Genomic DNA, 19,055 nt, shown 5'->3' with positions numbered 1-19,055 from the left:
GCGTCTTTTGGGACTTGTGGGAGGAAACCGGAGCACCCGGAGGAAACCCACGCAGACACGGGGAGAACATGCAGACTCCACACAGACGGTGACCCAAGCCGGGAATCGAACGTGGGACCCTCGAGCTGTGAAGCAACAGTGCTACCCACTGTGCTACCGTGCTGCCCTACATGCCTCTGTGCAGCACTTATGCCTTTGTGCAGCACTTTAGGATGCTTTTTCATGTTTAAGGCACTAAATAAATGTAGTTGCTGTTGTTGAGCCCAATCCTTTTTCTACTTTATATTAAAATATTATGCAAAGTAAGAATATGGATTGTTTCCCCCTCCCTTAGCCAGCAGTACTGAGTCAAATTGGCGAATTATGCATTTTCTTGGCTGAGATCATCTGACTCAGCGAAGACCAAAGATTGAACCAAGGCCCTTCCCTGTTTGCGTGGCTTAGTAACTCAGTGTAAACCTGTTTTTAAAAAAAAATTCAGCTCAACATGTAGGAAAAAATATGGCTGATTGTGTCCGTCAGTAGCTAGTTTATATTGAGAATTTTCAGTTAGAACTAGCATATAAATCGTAAGATTGAGTCATTCAGTCAATTTGAATCATTAAAAATGTGAAATATGTAAGGTAAAGAGTTAAGAATCAGAAGCAAGCATGATGTTAATCTAATAATGATGTCAGATCACATGACTGAGAGGCAAGAGAGAACTGGAGGGAGGAGAAACTCCAACCTCATGTAGATGTCCAAATGTGTAAATGATTGCTGTAAATAGATTAATAGCTTTGAGAAACTACAGACTGGAGCAGTATACTTTAAGAGAACAGATAATCCCCCAAAACCCCCTCTAGACTCTGACCACACAACAAAACATGGTGGCAGCAAGTAAAAGACCCAGCAAAACATAAACGGAAGAGGTCCTTGAAGGAAGGACAAAAGAAGAAAAAAATAGAACTTAGCAAGGTGTCAGTACATTGCAGGAGCAAAGGATGCAAGCTAAGACACAGTCCCGGAGACTGGACAGCAGTAAGCACAGACGGAGAGCAGAAAACAGCATCACAGAAGCAGAAACAATTCCAGGGTGCAGCAGAAGCATGGAGTCCACACAAGCACTTACAGAAACATTTCAGAGTGCAGAAGGCCCAAACTGGGTGAACTGGAGAAAAAAATTTACAGGATAGAGAACTGCTTCATGATTACAGGAAAAGATTAAAAAGACGAGTTCGTGGGGCAGCACGGTGGCGCAGTGGGTTAGCCCTGCAGCCTCACGGCGCCGAGGTCACAGGTTCGATCCCGGCTCTGGGTCACTGTCCGTGTGGAGTTTGCACATTCTCCCAGTGTTTGCGTGGGTTTCACCCCCACAACCCAAAGATGTGCAGGGTAGGTGGATTGGCCACGCTAAATTGCCTCTTAATTGAAAAAAATGAATTGGGTACTCAAATTTATTTTAAAAAAAGAAAAAGATGAGGTCGCGATACAAATTTAAGCAGTAGTATCTATCATTGATGATGTATGATGATGTAATAGCAAGGCAGATTTCAAAACCTTATGAAGAAGTCCTGCAAGTTTTTGAACCTTATTTCAGCACATGTCAGAATTTTATAATAAAGGGCTAAATTTAATAGATGAAAGCAAAGACCAGATGAAAGCATGGAGCCGTTCATCACTCATCTTTATAGGCTGGCAGGGAACTGCAATTATAGAATCTTAAAGGATGAGTTGAATAATTACAAGATTGTAGTCCAGCAAAATCAACAAAGCAAAATCAGGTCTCTCATAGACAAGAGAGGACTTAACACTAGTGAAAGCAGTGAATATTGCAAAGCTAACGGAACTCCACAAACAGAATTGGAAGTTTGTTCACAGAGAAGGAGTGGTCCAATGGAAAGGATTGATTGAGACCATTTAGTTTTTGGGCCATGAAAGAGATGGAGTGCTAAAGCCTATGCCCACCAAAATGGGGAAAAGCCCACCAAATGCCATTTTCAAATGGCACACAAGTGAGAAGAATGTCCAGCAAAGGATGGGGAGGGAGTGGGGGGGGGGGGGGTTAGTGCCCCAACTGTACATAAATACACCATTTCAAAACTGTTTGTTGCTCGAAAACACTGAATCTGTAAAAAGAGATTTTGAGCATGAAATAAATTTGAAGATGTGCCCAGAGTCCGGTAGTTCAGGTTAAGATTGATGAGATATGATTCCATCGCAAAGTGTGTGCAAGGAAACTATCAAACAACAGCAGGCACATTGGTTCCATCTGATGGTATTCGTGACAAACATGTGGATTCATCGAGGTGTTTTAGCAGATATATCCTTAATCACTCAGCATTTACCAGCTACTGCAAAAAAGTTTCAGGAAATAAAACAATGAGGTGAAGAAGGTCTCCAGATCAGAGAATATTGTCTGAAAGGATGGCCAGACCATATCCATAATAATCTGATACAACAGTTTTTAATAATCTTTATTGTCACAAGTAGGCTTACATTAACACTGCAATGAAGTTACTGTGAAAAGCCCCTAGTTGCCACCTTCCGGCACCTGTTCAGGTACACAGACAGAGAATTCAGAATGTCCAATTCACCTAACAAGCACGTCTTTTGGGACGTGTGGGAGGAAACCGGAGCACCCGGAGGAAACCCACGCAGACACGGGGAGAACATGCAGACTCCACACAGACGGTGACCCAAGCCGGGAATCGAACCTGGGACCCTGGAGCTGTGAAGCAACAGTGCTACCCACTGTGCTACCGTTAATTGAACAGTAAAAGCATCTCAGAGTCAATCACTAGTCATCAATGTGAGAATAGTTGTACTAAAAGCACTTCGAGCTTCATATTCTTCAAAGACTTCACCAAGTTCATCTAGGAATAGTAAAATGCTATGCGAAAGCACAATCAGTCTGGTGGCCAGGAATTAATCGCTGTGTAGAAGAAATTATTTCTAACTGTTGTACTTTTGGTGTAAACAGCCTAGAACAAAACTAACCACTATTACCTTTTATTTTTCCATCAAAGCCATGGGTGTGCTTGGGAAGGAACTCGCTTGAATTTAGGGGGAAAACCTTCCTTATTTTCATTGATTACCACTCATGATGGATTGAAGTTAGTATATTATACAGTATAATAGCAGAAGCAATCATCCAATCCCTCAAAAGAATTTATGGAACTCATGGCATCATGAATATTGTAGTGTCCAACAATGGACTATAATTTGCTAATGAGAGCTATTCTACAATTTGGGAAACAAATCTGACTTCATTCATGTAATCAGTTCACCGTGCTCAAGTGAATGGAGAAGCTGAGAGAGAGATACAAACCATCAAAAATGTATTGAAGGAAAACCAAGATCTTAACCTCACTCTTTTGAGCTATTGAACATTACCACTACAAATGGCTTCTCATCTGATTTACTGATGGGTAGGAGGTTGAGGACATAGTTTACAGGTCCAGAATAAAAACTCAAACTGAATATCACACAAACCACCATAAAAGTGTAAAACAGCATGAGGAAGAACAGAGGAGTAACCAGGCTTGAAACTTTAACGACAGGCATAAAGCACGTGAGTTTTCAGTGCTGAAGCCCAGGGAGAGAGTATGGGTCTGAGACCAACCAAATGAAGGCACAGTCATTGAAAAACCTTCACAATCAAGATTGTACAGGATTGAGAGACCAGGGCACCCCAAGTAGAAACCGCAGTGCCTCAATATCTTTGGGGAGAAAGCCAATAGAAACTTAGGCTTACTACTGAGGTCCTGATGAAGAAGAAAGACTTGCTACAAGCTCTACAGCCACCCACGAGAAGAACACTCTGACAGAAGGGAGAGTACAGAATATCTTTTTTTAAACTAAATTCAGAGTACCCAATTCTTTTTTTTCCAATTAAGGTGCAGTTTAGTGTAGCCAATCCACATAGCCTGCACATCTTTGGGTTGTGGGGGTGAAACTCACGCAAACACGGGGAGAATGTGCAAACTCCACACGGACAGTGACCCAGAGCCGGGATCGAACCTCGGCGCCGTGAGGCAGCAGTGCTAACCACTGCGCCACTTTGCTGCCCGACATTGTTTCCGAATTTCTCTGGACATCGTCTTCTGCCCAACCAACTTGGGCTGCTTCATCAATGACTATATTTCCATCAGAAGATCAGAATTCAAGTGTTTACTGATGATGGCAGTGTTCAGTTCCATTCAGAACTCCTCAGATAATAAAGCACATGCAGTGAGACCTGGACAACATTCAGGCTTGGGCTAAGAATTAGTGAGGAACATTTTCACTACGCAAGTGCCAGGCAATGATTATTTCCAACAGGAGATGATTTAATCATATTTCCTTGACATTTAATACCATTGCCAACACTGAATCGACCTCCAGCAACATGGTTGACCAGGAACTGAACTGAGGTGGCATGGTGGTTAGCACTGCTGCCTCACAGCTCCAGGGTCCCAGGTTTAATTCCGGCCTCGGGTGACTGTCTGTGAGGAGTTTGCACTTTCTCCCAGTGTCTGCGTGGGTTTCCTCCGGGTGCTTCGGTTTCCTCCCACAGTCCAAAGATTTGCAGGTTAGGTTGATTGGCCATGCTAAATTGCCTCTTAGTGTCCAAAAGGTTAGGTATGGTTATAGGGACAGGGTGGAGGCATGGGCTTAAGTAGGGTGCTCTTTCCAAGAGCCGGTGCAGACTCGATGGACCGAATGGCCTCCTTCTGCACTGTAAATTCTATGAAAATGCTGAATTTCTTTAATTTCCTGAGGAAGTAAATGCATGGTTCCTATTTCTCTATTCCTATTTCTCAATCATAATGTCGACATGAGTGAAAAAGGATAAATTGTTGCTCATATTCACAACTAGGAACATGAAACGGTCAACCAACTCAACCTCGACATCACGGATATAGACAGGGGAATGTACTACATCTCGCTTCCTAAAGTCGACGACCAGCTCTTTTGTTTTACTGTCATTAAGGGAGAGATTGTCGTCACTGCATCATGCTACTTACTATGTTCTCTATTTGTCTCCTGTACTCTGACTTGTCGGAGCTTGAAATCCGACCCACTACAGTTGTATCATCAACAAACTTATAGACGGAGTTGGGGTCAAATCATGTGTATAAAGAGCATGGTAGCGAGCGGAGTACACAGCCGTGCAGGGCCCCGATGTTAAGGACTATTGTGGAAGAGATGTTGTTACCGATCATGACTACTTATGGTCTGTGGGTCAGGAAATTGAGAATTCAGTTGCAAAGGTTTTGGAGTTTGGATATGGGCTTGGTTGGAATTATGGTATTAAAATCAAAACTATAAACAGCCTGACATAGGTGTCCTCGTTGTCGAGATGATCTAAAGATGAGTGTAAGACCAGGGGAATAGCATATGCTGTAGATCAGTTAAAGTGACAAGTGAATTGCAGTGGATGAAGGCAATCTAGTAGCTTGGAGGAATGGCCTCCTTTTGAGTTGTAACTATTCTGTGATTCTGTAAAATGGATTAGTGAAATTTTAACAATACTCAGTAAGCTCACCGCCATCCATGACAATAAAATCTGCTTCATTGGCACCCCATCAATCACCTTAAACATTCACACCATGGCAGCAATGTGTACTATATATAAGATGCACTACGGCCACTTGCCAAGGCTCCCTCGACAGTACTTTCCACACCTCATGGAATAATGAAGGACAGCATACATATGGGAACATGACCAGCTCCTAAATGACACACCTTAGAGTTTTAGGACTCACTGTCAGTGGATCAAAATCCTGGAACTCCCTTCCTAACAGCACTGTGGATGCACCTACATCACAAGAGGCTGCAACAATTCAAGAAGGCAACTCACCATCATCTTCTCAAGGACAACTAGGAATGTGCAATATGTACTGGCCTGGTTATCAGCACCTACATCCTATGAACAAGCAAAAACACTTCAATGCAGAAATTACTGTGGCATGGGCTCTGATGTCTGAAATCATGAGCCATCTCCGTACTTATAAAGTTGACCTCTGATCATATCTGTATTAGATAATCTTGCATATCCATTCAGTTGGCAGAAACCAGCCAACTCATGTACTGAGGGGCAAGATATTGCAGAGTGATGCACGTACTGTTATACAAATGGAAATATTCCCGGAAATTCAGTCTCTCAACCAATATTTAATCAAGGAAACTCAGTTGAAGAGAGGAGAGAGATTGGCTTTAGTATTTACTAGGTCAATAGTCGGAAAACCCATATGCTGTGAGACTGACATATTTCAGTGTTTGAAACAGGAGGTATGAAAATAAGTAATTCTTGGTATGGGAAAATTTTTTGGTATAGAAAATATTCCTTGAATCCTAAGATTTTACCAGGTTACAACTGGTATTTTTACATTTATGAAGAAACCCGACTGCCTGACAAATAGATTGTGTTCCAAAAATCACTCTGAACTAATGTATTGTGTGCTGTGGTAGTGGTTGTGCACAACAGGAAATGCCCCAGGTTTGACCCCTTGCCTGTGCTGAACAGCAGGGCGACAGTGGGTATGATTAAATTTGCCTCGCTATCTCCAGACAATGGAAGTTGGGCGATAATTAGCCAGTTCCTAGTCACTATCCAGTGAATTCTGTTGGAATTTTTTTTTTTTTAATTCCGAGTATTCAATTAAGGGGCAATTTAGCACAGCAATTCACCTACCCTGCACATTATTTTGGGTTGTGGGGGTGAGACCCACGCAGACCCGGGGAGAATGCGCAAACTGCACACGGACAGTGATCCAGGGCTGGGAAAGAACCCGGGTCCTCAGCGGCATGAGACAGTAGTGCTAAATTCAGTGGAAAATTATGTATGGTTCACAGGAGGACAGAAACTGGCTGGTTGGTTTGACCGATCCCACATCCCTAGGTGATGGAAAATATTTGATGTTCAATAAGTTTAAGCACAGACACTGGGTGCGCTTTGGATATGCTCTATCTGTTGTAACTATGTTCCTTTGTGTATATCAAGCATTAGGGGAAGAGAAAAAAAACAGAGAATTGTGGAATAAAAACTTTTATGACAACACAGCTTTCAGCCACTGTTCTCAGAGGGCTCTCGGAACAGAGCTGGAGATACACATAGTGCTATGTGTGCATGTACAGTTTCTCACTGTCTGTTGGCAGCCACAAATATCCTCAGATTCTCAACCAGTCATGTTACGGACAGATTGCGCTTTTGTTTGCACAGATTTCCAAGTTCCTAAGTTACTTGCATTTGGGGCAATGCATTTATTTTAATGCTGTAATCTAATTCTCTCTTTTCTGGTCTCAGGCTGCATTGCTTAGACTTCCACGAGGAGAATGGGCAGCTGACATATCTACAAAAGAGATCTGTGATTGCCTGACAGAACATAATAAAACATAACTAGGTAAAGTTATTTCAGGCACTATGAAACCTGAGAAAGCCCCATACATTTGTAGCAGAACTATCAGCCCAGTTCTTACATTTCTGCATAAAAAGTCTTGAGTCAGTTAAAGTATTAATTTCTGAACAGATCTAAATAACAACATAACATTTGCCTTAAACATAATACAAAGTGAAACCCTTGTAGATTTTCCTGTTTATAACATCAATTTACTTTGCTCCATTTAGTGATATAACCAGTTTCTCAATCAAGACTGAAACTCATCTTCTGGTAGAATCCTCAGTGCAAGGGAGTAGGAAGGAACACATCTAACCATCACCATTGATGTCCTCAGGCTATCCTGCTAATAATTTCTTGCTTAGAGACTATTTTATCCAGGCAAATTGACTGACCACAACATTTTTAATTAAATCTCAACTCCATGCCAAGGCGCACTAACATGTAACAAATTTTGCCATGCAGCACAATATATTCCCTTGGAGTGACAAAGCAATTTTATATAATTTTAGCAAAACCCTGTAGATAACAAAAAGAGTCCATGTTTGCACACAGCAAAATCTGGGAGACATTCGGAATTGGGCTGCTAAGTGTCAAAAACCAATTGTGTCACACAAGTGCCAGACAATGACCATTTCCAATAAGAGAGAATCTAATCATCTCCTTTTGATACTCAACGGCATTACCATTGCCAAATTTCCCACCAACATATTTAGGATTACCAAAGAATAGAAATTTAACTGGGCTAACCAAGTAAGTATCATGGCTATCAGAGCAGTTCAGAGGCTGGGTATTAAGTTACCTCCAGATTCCTCAATGCCTGTCCATCATCTACAAGCTACAGTCAGGATTGTGATGGAGTACTCTCCACCTGTTTACACAGGTACAGCTCCAACAATACTCAAGAAGTTCAATGACATCCAGGACAAGGCAGCCTGTTTGAGTGGGACCCTGTATACTATAGCAAACGCTTGCTCCCTCCACCACCAGCTCTCTGTGCGTGCAGTGTGTACCATCTACAAGATGCAATTCAGCAATTTCCCAAATCTTCTCTGACAACACCTCTCAAACCCACAACATCTACTACTAATGAAAAGGGTAGTAGCATGCACATGGGAACACTATAATGACCAGGTTCTCCTCCAAGTTACACACCAACCTGATCTGGAAATATATTGATGGTCATTGGGTCAAAAAACAAGGAACTCCCTCCCTTACAGCACTGTGGGATTGCCTTCACCACATGGACTATAGTGACTAAAGGCACGTCTCCACTTTCTCAAGGGTAATTAAGAATAGGTAGTAAATACTAACCAGCCACAAATGCCCATATCATGTGAATTAATATATTTTCTTTAAAAAAACAAAGTTTAGTTTCATTGGCCTTAAATGGAATAGCTCACCATAGTTTACACTTAATGATGTATCTTTTTAGGTTCAACAGAAGCACCGCATGCACCAACCTACCTGAATGCAGAATATTACTCAACTTTTCTGAGATTCCCACACAAAGCTGTCAATTAGTAAAATAAATGTACTATTCGATCCCTCCATAAAGGGCAGCACAGTGGCACCGTGGTTAGCACTGCTGCCTGTGGCGCTGAGGAACCAGGTTCGATCCCAGCCCTAGGTCACTGTCTGTGTGAAGTTTGCACATTCTCCCCCTGTCTGCGTGGGTCTCACCCCCACAACCCAAAAGATGTGTAGGGTAGGTGGATTGGCCACGCTAAATTGGGAGAAATAAAATTGTACTCTAAATTTTTTTTTAAGTCCCTCGTTAAAATATTGTATTTTTAAAAAATAATAATTTCCAATTAAGGGGCAATTTAGTGTGGCAGCCTACCACACTACAGACAGTGACCCAAGGCCGGGATCGAACCCGGGAGGCAGCAGTGCGCCACTGTGCCATCTCCTTAAAACACTGTAAACAGTTTAATCAGCTATCCTCTTTGTAACAGCAAGGATAAACTTTCTTTCCAGAATACTAAGAGGCCTGCTGTAGCAGATTTCTAGTTATCTTTTGGCTGGTTTGGTTTACTGAGATGAAGTCCATTTTCATGCAAACTAGAACCCCTCTTAGTGTCTTCTCCAATAAGCATTGCTGTTGATGCAATAAAATCATACTATCCCCTCTGTATGCTTTTTATTGTCTTTTCCATTTAGTAATTATTGTAGATAGATTAGTTCCCTGCAACCACAACAAGGCTGCTGGTTTTAAATGTATGCACAAAATTATAAGGCAATGAATTTGAGGCAGTAATAGGAGGAATGGATGACACCACTGATGAATCAGAGAGTACCAACAAATGGGATTAAGTGCTGGTAACTTATGTTAATTTCTCCATGCTCATAAACCATTGCATGCCAAAGGCTTGGGCAGAGATGTCATGGATCACGTCCATCAGATTTTATTTCAGTTGCAGACAATTTGCAATGGTCGCATCAAATGTGCTGAAAATATGACAATCAGACACAGAATCTTGTCAAAATTGATTACTGGCTGCTTCTCCTGAAAGGTCTTTGCACATTTTAACTTTAGACAGCAATAAAAATAGATGGAAAGTAACCTCCATTGAATTTTGCAGCAATAACATGCTGTGAAAAATGGTTTGCTGAAAGAAAAACTGAACAGTAAAGAGAGTGTGGGTACAAGCACAGAAAAGGAAGATGCAACAGGGTGTTTGGAAAATTTACTATTCAAGATACATTCCACTGTAATTTTTTAACAGGGCAGTAGGATAGTTGTGTCACAGATCGTATTTTGCGGAGTACTAATTTCAAGTCATTTTAAAAAAGATTTTAGAGTACCCAATTCATTTTTTCCAATTAAGGGGCAATTTAGCGTGGGCAGTTCATCTACCCTGCACATCTTTAGGTTGTGGGGATGAGACCCATGCAGACACAGGGAGAATGCGCAAACTCCACACGGACAGTGACCCAGGGCCAGAATCAAACCAGAGTCCTAGGTACCATGAGGCAGCAGTGCTAACCACTGTGCCACCCTGTCGCCCGAGTGGAATTAAGTTAATGGTGTGCAGGCATTCAAACATTAAGCACTGCTGTTCATTCATTTCAAAGCAGTGACAACATACTGTTTACAACCAATTTCAATCAAGAGATCTAAATTTTTCAAAATTGCGGCATGGATTGTGTGATGAGCCCAAAATCTATTTGTATTTTCCCTCTGGCAACCTTCTCCTCTCTTTTGAAGGATTTGACCAGTTGCTGGGGTAGAGAACCATGAATCCACCAATGTCTTGCCTAAGTGATGATTGTTCAAGTGCGAACCTTTGTGGTCAGTACTAGTAGGTTACTGAATCAGAGGGAAGGGAAAAGCATCAGCCAAACTCAATCCTGTCCTTACCAATCATCCACATTCTTGCAGTTCCAACTGATGAAACTGAATAGATATAAGTAGCGGGAAATACTGATGCCAAAAATAGCACCTCAGCCCCAGCTAAAGCAGCACAAACCAGCGTTTAAATATGGGATCTTCCTGGGGTGGCATGATGGCGCAGTGGTTAGCACTACTGCCTCACGGCAATGAGGACCCGGGTTCTACCCTGGCCCCGGGTCACTGTCTGTGTTGCGTTTGCACATTCTCCTAGTGTCTGCGTGGGTCTCACCCCCACAACCCAAAGATGTGCAGGGTGGGTACATTGGCCATGCTAAATTGTCCCTTAAATTGGGAAAAAAAGAATTGCGTACTCTAAATTTTAAAAAAATATAGGATCTTCCTGGTCTACCTATCCAGCCACTAATTAGATAGACCCATTGAAGGAGTATGGCTTATACTACTTCAAAGGAAAGAAACTTCCACCAATGCAAGTTATATTAACCTTATCCTATTAAAGTCTTTGATATATGTTGTAATAAATGTGCTTTGAAACATTAAAATTATTTCAATGCTTTGTGACAATTAATGCAACATTACAGATTAACGGATAGATTGATGAAGACACTGGTGAAAAAGAGATTGGAAGCAAGACCCCAACTTGTAGTCTTAAGTTGGACTTGTCAGGTAGCTAATCCAATTTAACATTATAATTTTATACAATGTGCAACTTAATTAAGTTACCAAGTAGTTTATTTATAAAACGTTGCTGCCTGGAGAGAACAGAAATAGTTATATATTTCAAGTTCTTAAAAACAATCAGTAAAATATATGTTTAGTACTTGGCGTGTCTGTATCAGCAATAACTGGAGACTTTTGCCAGTCTAAAATGAAGCTAATAAGTTAATTCACTTTTCATTCCCATTTACTGATTAAAACAAAACACTGAGATGGCCCAATTCACAATAATTTTTATTTTAAAATCACCAGGGTGATTGCGTGCATCTGAATGAGACAAGGTGCCACAACTACATAGCCTGCTGCAGTAATTTGGCAAGTACTCATGAACTGGGCCAGCATGCTGTTGTCATGATGCTTATACTGGCAACATAATGGAGGGTTAGCAGCACAAGAGTGAAGTGGCATTTAATAATGCTGTTTTGCTCTTGCCAGCAGCATTGGAACTCTGTTCTTCAGAATAGGAGCTTTACTGTGTACAAGCAAGTCCAAGCTGTGTTTGTGCATGTAGAGTGATGCTCTTAAATTACAGGAGAAGTCATAATGCCCTGTGCACACAACCCACTTTATCTAGCCAAGCACTCGGCAAATTATTTCCACTGTAAGTCAACTGACCTGATAGCAATCAGATTCACAGGCAAAAATGTTGGCCCTTTTGTACATAAGACATAGGAGCAGAATTAGGCCATTCGGCCCATTGAGTATGCTCTACTATTCAATCATGACTGCTATGTTTCTCATCTTTTATAACGTCATAATGAACATTGGTTACTGAACATCACATCAAGCACCACAGGAGGATATAGACAGGCTGGTCAGATGGGCTGATCAGTGGCAAATGGAATTCAACCGGATAAGTGAGAGATGATGTACTTGGGCAGGCTCATGGGGAGCACCGAGGATCAGAAGGACCTTGGTGTGCATGTACACTGGTTCCTTAAGGTAGCAGGGCAGGTGGATAAAGTAGTTCAGAAGGCATATGAAATGCTTGCCTTTATTAGCCAAGGCTTAAGAGTTGAAGAGCAGGGAGGTTATGCTGGAACTATATAAAAATGGTGGTTAGGCTTCAGCTAGAGTTGTGTGTACAGTTTTGCAATCCACATTTTAGGAGGGATGTGATAGCACTGGAAAGGACGAAGAGGAGATTTACCAGGATGTTGCCTGGGTTGGAGAGTTTTAGCTATCAAGGCAGATTGAATAGACTGGTGTTGTTTTCATTGGAGGGGAGGAGACTGAGGGAGGACAAGATTGAGATGGATTAAATTATGAGAGGCATAGATAGAATAGACAGGAAGAAATCTTTCCCCTTGGTGGAGGGTTCAATGACCAGGGGGCATAGATTTAAGGTAGGGAGCTGGAGGTTTAGAGGGGATGTGAGGACAAACGTTTTCAGCCAGAGGGTGGTGGGAATCTGGAACTCGCTGCCTGAAAGGGCGGTGGAGACAGAGACCCTCATATAATTTAAGAAGTATTTAGATGTGCACTTGCAATGCCAAGACATACAAGGCTATAGGCCAAGTACTGGAAAATGGGATTAGAATACTTAGGTGGTGGTTTTTGACTGGCGCAAACAAGACAGGCCAAAGGGCATTTTCTGTGCTGTAGATCCCTATGACTCTAGTCGTTATACTTGGGCCAAAACATCAATGCACAATCAGATCTGCATTATCCCAATGGGAGGTGGTTTAGGGGTATGTTTTCCAGAAGAATGTTATTGTGGAATTTATGTCAATTCACTATTAATTGTTCACTGGTGGGTTAGCCCTGCAGCCTCACGGCGCCGAGGTCCCAGGTTCGATCCCGGCTCTGGGTCACCGTCCGTGTGGAGTTTGCACATTCTCCCCGTGTTTGCGTGGGTCTTGCCCCCACAACCCAAAGATGTGCAGGCTAGGTGGATTGGTCATGCTAAAATTGCCCCTTAATTAGAAAAAATGAATTGGGTACTCTAAAATTTATTTATTTTTAAAATAAATAAATAAATTGTTCACTAAATTGGTTGCATAAGTATTCTGTTGCCTTCGAACCATGGACTTAGGTACAAGTATCCATACTCCAAAAACATCTTAAGTGCAACAAAGACACACAACTGAATGATCATGCCAGTGTACAAATACTCTTATTAGAATTTACTATAGTAATGTGTCATATTATGCCCTGCATATTTTCACAATAAAATAGAACTCTATTTTTCAATTTACTGCATGCAAATGTATTTCTGCGTTTGCATATAAAACAGTAGTGATATATATCAAAAGTGATTCACTGGTGGTAAAGTGCTTTGGGACAGCCAGACATGAAGAAATGCTATTTAAATGCAAGTTATTGTTTTATTTAATGCATAGCATAATTTATTGAATGTATTTCGCTGCTATAGATTTTTATCTGCAAATATTCACTTCAGCAAAACTTTGTATACTTATTATTGGCTTAGTTAGGAAATTGAAGAATGACTGACAGAGAACTGCAATACTATAAATTGTTGCTGTCTTTTAAAAACAGGCTGTTCAATGGAAGGATGGAGATAGTACAACACTCATCTCAGTTTACCCCAATATTCCTCTCATAGATTTTCTTAATTCCAACATTTTTGGAGCCTACATGGTCTATTACCGTTGTTGAAAATCCTTGGTTCTCGTTTTATATGAAATTTCTTCTTGCTTTTCCTCACCTCAGCTAAGCTCTGATTACTTCTTATTCTCAATTTCTTTAACCTGCTACAAAATTTGTTTGGCCTCATCTTTGTTGGCCCTCCTCTGTCCCCCCTCAACCTCATTACACTCAAACTCTGCCAACATGCAATACCAACGCTTCACCTTGCTACCTGTCAATCCCTTGCCACCTTCAAGGTTACAATCAGATTAGTTCTTTGTTGATTTCATCATACACATCCCCTTGCCTGCTTCTAACCACTCTGTTCTTTTTCTACACCTGTGGAAACTATACTCAAATTCCACACCATTCCTCTCCAACTCTTATCTAATCTGGTCTTCCACTCACATGGAACTTGCTCCTGAATAACTTATTTACCGTAACTCTATAATTAATTTCCTCGCCCACACCAGACATGACACGTTTCCCATTCCCTGGATGTAACAGTCACCTCACTTCCATGAACCTTAAACTAGAACTTACATGGGAAACAATTAGCCTGGCGGTCCCCTTTCAGAATGGTCTTGACCATTCAACTCCATTTTGTTTCATACAACCATAAGACATAGGAGCATAAGCTGGCCATTTGGCCCATTGAGTCTGCTCTACCATTCAATGAGATCATGACTGATCTAATGTGATAGTCCTCAACTCCACTTTCCCACCTTATCCCCATAACTCTTGATCCCCTTACTGATTAAAAATATATCAATCTCAGCCTTGAAAATACTTAATAACCCAACCTCTACAGACCTCTGATATAAAGATTCCTACAGATTCACTACCCTCCAAGAGAAGAAATTCTTCCTGATCGGTCTTAAATGGGTGACCCCTTACACTGAGTTTATGCCCTCTGGTCCTAGACTCTCCAACAAGAGTAAACAACTTCCCTGTCAAGCCCCCTGAGAACCCTATGTGCCTCAATGAGGTCTCTTGACCAAATCCAAAGCCTAATACACCGCAATCATCCTGAAAGGTAGGGACAATCTAAAATAACAACTCTTTATGTCAAAAAAAACCCTCCCCCAACATACTCCTTACACATCAGTAAATCTAAATAAAATAAACAAATGGATTGTATACTTTCAAAATCAAAGCCATCCGCTCAACACTCAACCATCTATTATTCTCTTCACAACTACATAATCATGGCATTTTCTCCACATTCTCAAGCACCGATCCACTCTTCTTAAAACCGCTGTCCTGTCCTCCAGTCCATGAAAAACTACCCTTGGTCTCTCTTTCCTTGGATGAATCATAGAATCTCTACAGTGCAGAAGGCGGCCATTTGGCCCAGCTAGTCTGCACCAACGCTTAGAAAGAGCAATCTACCAGTGTTCAATTCCCCGCCCTACCCACTGTTCTATTTTGATTTCTCCTAACGCTGTACCTTCTGAAACAGTTTTTCCTCTTATGTTCAGTCATTTTTGGTGAGCCCTACAGGCGTAGCTTTTGACTACTCCTGTTCATCGTTTGCATATTGCTCCATGGCAATATCATTGGCAAACATGGGTCACGTTCGATATATGTATCCAACTCTATTACCTAATGATCACTGACACAGGTGCTGAGGTTGCACTACCCAGCTGCCTGGCCAACATCAAATGCCAGACCTACTGATCGTTTCCATTTTTTACATCAAGTCCTGGATAAGATGTGACATCCTACAGGTCAACATCAAGAAGGCCAGTACGGTGGCACAGTGGTTAGCACTGCTGCCTCACGGCATTGAGGACCGGGGTTTGATTCTGGCCCCAGGGTTACTGTCTATGAGGAGTTTGCACATTCTCCCCGTGTTTGCATGGGTCTCACATCCACAACCCAAAGATGTGCAGGCTAGGTAGATTGGCCACACTAAATTATCCCTTAATTGGAAAAATAAAATTATTGGGTACTCTAAATCTATAAGAACAATTGGTCAACATCAAGAAAACCAAAACAATCTTTCAAATACTTGCGTGATTCTCCATAGCTCATCACTCACAGGCTATGCCTTGGTGGTATACAACTTGAATGTTCTGGTCTACTGTGAGTCTCTGTACACTTTTGGCCTGAACCTGATTTTAGTAGCTTCAGACCTTAACAATAACTCTTAACTAGAGCCTGTGTTTTCTTTAAGATGGCACAGTCCGGGGAAACAGGATATGGGATGGAGACCTTCCATTAGAACACAGGTGGGGGAAAAGTCTACACCTTTATTTTTCTTATGTCTTTTCATGCTCAGCAGAGCCACAAATATAAGTTGTCGATATTTGCTCTCCACAGATGATGCTTGACCAGCTAAGCATTTGCAGCATTTTCTGCTTTTCATGTCATCTAATAATGTTGCATGTCAATGCAAGTATGTTGTAGGTCAATGGTACTGTATCCTTTTTCTTAGTTTATCCCTTACATTCGTTCTGAATGAATCAAAATGGTTGTTTGTCTTTGATTTTTTTTCCTGTTCTGATGAAAAGTTGACCCACAGATGCAGTTTCCAACATTTCTTTCTTTTTGTTTCAGATTTTCAGCATTTACAAATGCTTGCTTTGTAATCAATTAATATGGATTTCTGCGGTCCAAATTCTTCTGCACAAAGTCCCACACACCGATCACTCCCATTGTCCGATGAATCACTTCAAGATCCTGGACTTCACTTCAAGTCTCCCATGGCCTTAGTCCATTGTATTTGTGTAGCCATTCAAGGCAACCCTTACCTCCAGACTCTCAGTTTCTTCCACTTTTAAACTACCAAGCCTCTGCTCTCTGGAACTCTCCCAACATTTCACTGCCATCCCACTTTTCTCTTGGCTTTTTAAAATCCATTTTTACTATACTGCTTTTTAACCCCTGCTCCAACATCCTTTTACTTCGGTGAAGCACTCTGGTCTTGAGTCATGGATTCATGTTTGCACACAAAACTGGGAGTGCCTAGTCCATGCTGATGCTTCAATGTTGCTTGTTACACTGAGACAAGTCCTTTATATCTCTCATCAGACAGAAATAAACAATTATGTTGGCACCGTGAAGTAGTGCAGAGAGATTTCCTGGTGCTGTGACAAACATTCATCCCTCAGCTAAAACCAACAGAGTAGATTAACCAGTTATTTACCTCATTTACTGTTTGTGGGAGCCTTGTGTGACCATGAACGCCCACCTCAACCCACCCTTGCTGACAAAACAGCAGTGACATCACTTCAAAGTAATTAATTGATTGTGAACAACGTGGTGCTTCCTGAGGGTGTAAAACGCACTTTATTCATGCAATATATGTTTTTGCTGCTTGGTGTGCACGTGTAAAGTGTTGAGAGATCACTTTACCCGAGCAGCATTACATAAATGTGTGGTGACACTCTCGCTGCTTTGGAAGATTATGGGGTCATTGCTGCAGTCGTAGCAGAAAACATTAATTAACACTAAAATCTGTGAAGAAAAAATCCAGACACAAAAACCGTTTTCTAAACCATACCTGGAGTTGTGATTGGAATCTTCAAGCAAGCACAGGGCGTTACCTCCATTTCAATTATTTGAATTCATAACTGTGAATTAGCTGTCAGACTCGACCTCGGGACAACACTTTCACTGGGTTCAAAGGTCATGGGTTCCAGACCCACTCCAGAAGCTTCAACAGATCATTCAGATGGACATTTGGGGGGGGGGGGGGGGGGGGGTTTAGCTCAGTTGGCTGGAGGGCTGGTGCCAACAGCGTGGGTTCAATTCCCATATCGGCTGAGGTTATCCATGAAGTGATGACTCTCAGGTTAAATCACCACCGGTCAGCTCTTTCTCCCTCTCAAAAGGGAAAGCAGCCTATGGTCCGCGGGGACTGTGGCGACTTGCATTTAATTTCAGTGCAGTGTAGGAGGTGCCGTCTTTCAGGTGAGACATTAAACGGAGATATAGTTTGGCCTCTGGGGTGAGTAAAAGATCAAATGACACTGTCAGAAGAACGAGGGTATCCCACTCAATCCTGGCCAATGTTTAGCCTTCAACTAACATGTTATCTCGTCGTGATCTCTTCGCAATTTGTGGGGCCTTGCAATGTGCAGATTGGCTGCCCGGTTTACCTACAGCACTTTAACAAAATACTTTCATGACTGGAAGGTGCTTTCAGACGGGGGGGGGGGGGGGTAAGAGCAGGTGCTGTAAAATGCAATTCCTTTCCATTTATCTGAAACAAGTATTCGCCTGAGCATCCCCCCTCCCTCGCCCCCAATGGTCGGATCTTATTATAACTATTACCATCGTGAGCCCCCGCAACCAATATCCTTGAGCACCCATGGTAAACGTGTCGGGAGCCAAGCGGGGATTGCAGATAATAAATATATTGTGCAGCGTGCGCTGTTTTCCGTTCCAGCGGAAGCGTAGGCAGGAATCTAGTTCAAAATCTAGACAGCGAGTTTACCGTGGTGACGTTGATTTAAAAAAATCAACAGCCCATCACAAAACGGCTGGGGAGGAAAATAAATATCCAAATCACATGGTATGCATTCGAATCAGTCCCATACACGAGACTAATTATGGCACAGATACAACAGCCTCGGCGCTGTCCACGCGTGTGCTGCACCCCATATTAACTAAACTCCCAAATGGTGTGGATGGAATAGATTTGCAGGAGCACAATGAGTAATGGCGTGTCAGCAGGTAGAGCGACGCTTCACAGTCACGGCTTGATGGTCGCCTGGGACAGTGAGCGCTGCCAAGCCTCCCGCACCGCACACACACAATGTCACCGTGAGGGCAGTGATCGCCAACAGCAAGCTCGCCCAGTCCCAATATCCAGCCCTGCAATACAATTGACAAAGTTGAATGGCACAATCGTCGATGGAACGCTTGATCCCCCCCCCGCCCAGTGGAAGCTGCGCGATAAATAATGGAAGAGACCAAACACTAGGCTTGACCACCGGCTGGAATAATGATCAGGAGACTAGGTGCAGCGAAATCTTCAAAACAAAAAATGAAACAGCTGCAATTTTTACAAAAAAACAATACCT

The 19,055-nt window shown here is 42.1% G+C and overlaps 1 protein-coding gene and 1 long non-coding RNA gene across 11 annotated transcripts in view; one reads left to right on the top strand and one right to left on the bottom strand.

Annotated features, from left to right (window-relative positions):
- LOC140427967 (uncharacterized) overlaps nt 1-17,157 on the top strand; it is a 43,489-nt gene extending 26,332 nt beyond the window's left edge. The window contains exons 1-4 of one of the 2 annotated variants that reach the window (XR_011948675.1): nt 7,291-7,367; nt 11,298-11,382; nt 16,202-16,256; nt 16,585-17,157. This is a non-coding gene — a long non-coding RNA (uncharacterized lncRNA). Of the gene's footprint in view, nt 1-7,290; nt 7,368-11,297; nt 11,383-16,201; nt 16,257-16,584 lie in introns of those variants that run through there. The other variant, XR_011948674.1, reaches the window with a different exon arrangement.
- Nucleotides 1-19,055, bottom strand: part of bcor (BCL6 corepressor) — a 471,432-nt gene that overhangs the window by 155,304 nt on the left and 297,073 nt on the right. The gene's annotated exons all lie outside the window — the stretch shown is intronic.

The sequence above is a fragment of the Scyliorhinus torazame genome, chromosome 8 (genome assembly GCF_047496885.1).
Source record: "Scyliorhinus torazame isolate Kashiwa2021f chromosome 8, sScyTor2.1, whole genome shotgun sequence".
In the NCBI taxonomy this organism is placed as follows: Eukaryota; Metazoa; Chordata; class Chondrichthyes; order Carcharhiniformes; family Scyliorhinidae; genus Scyliorhinus; species Scyliorhinus torazame.
This window is presented reverse-complemented; position numbering and strand designations above follow the sequence as displayed.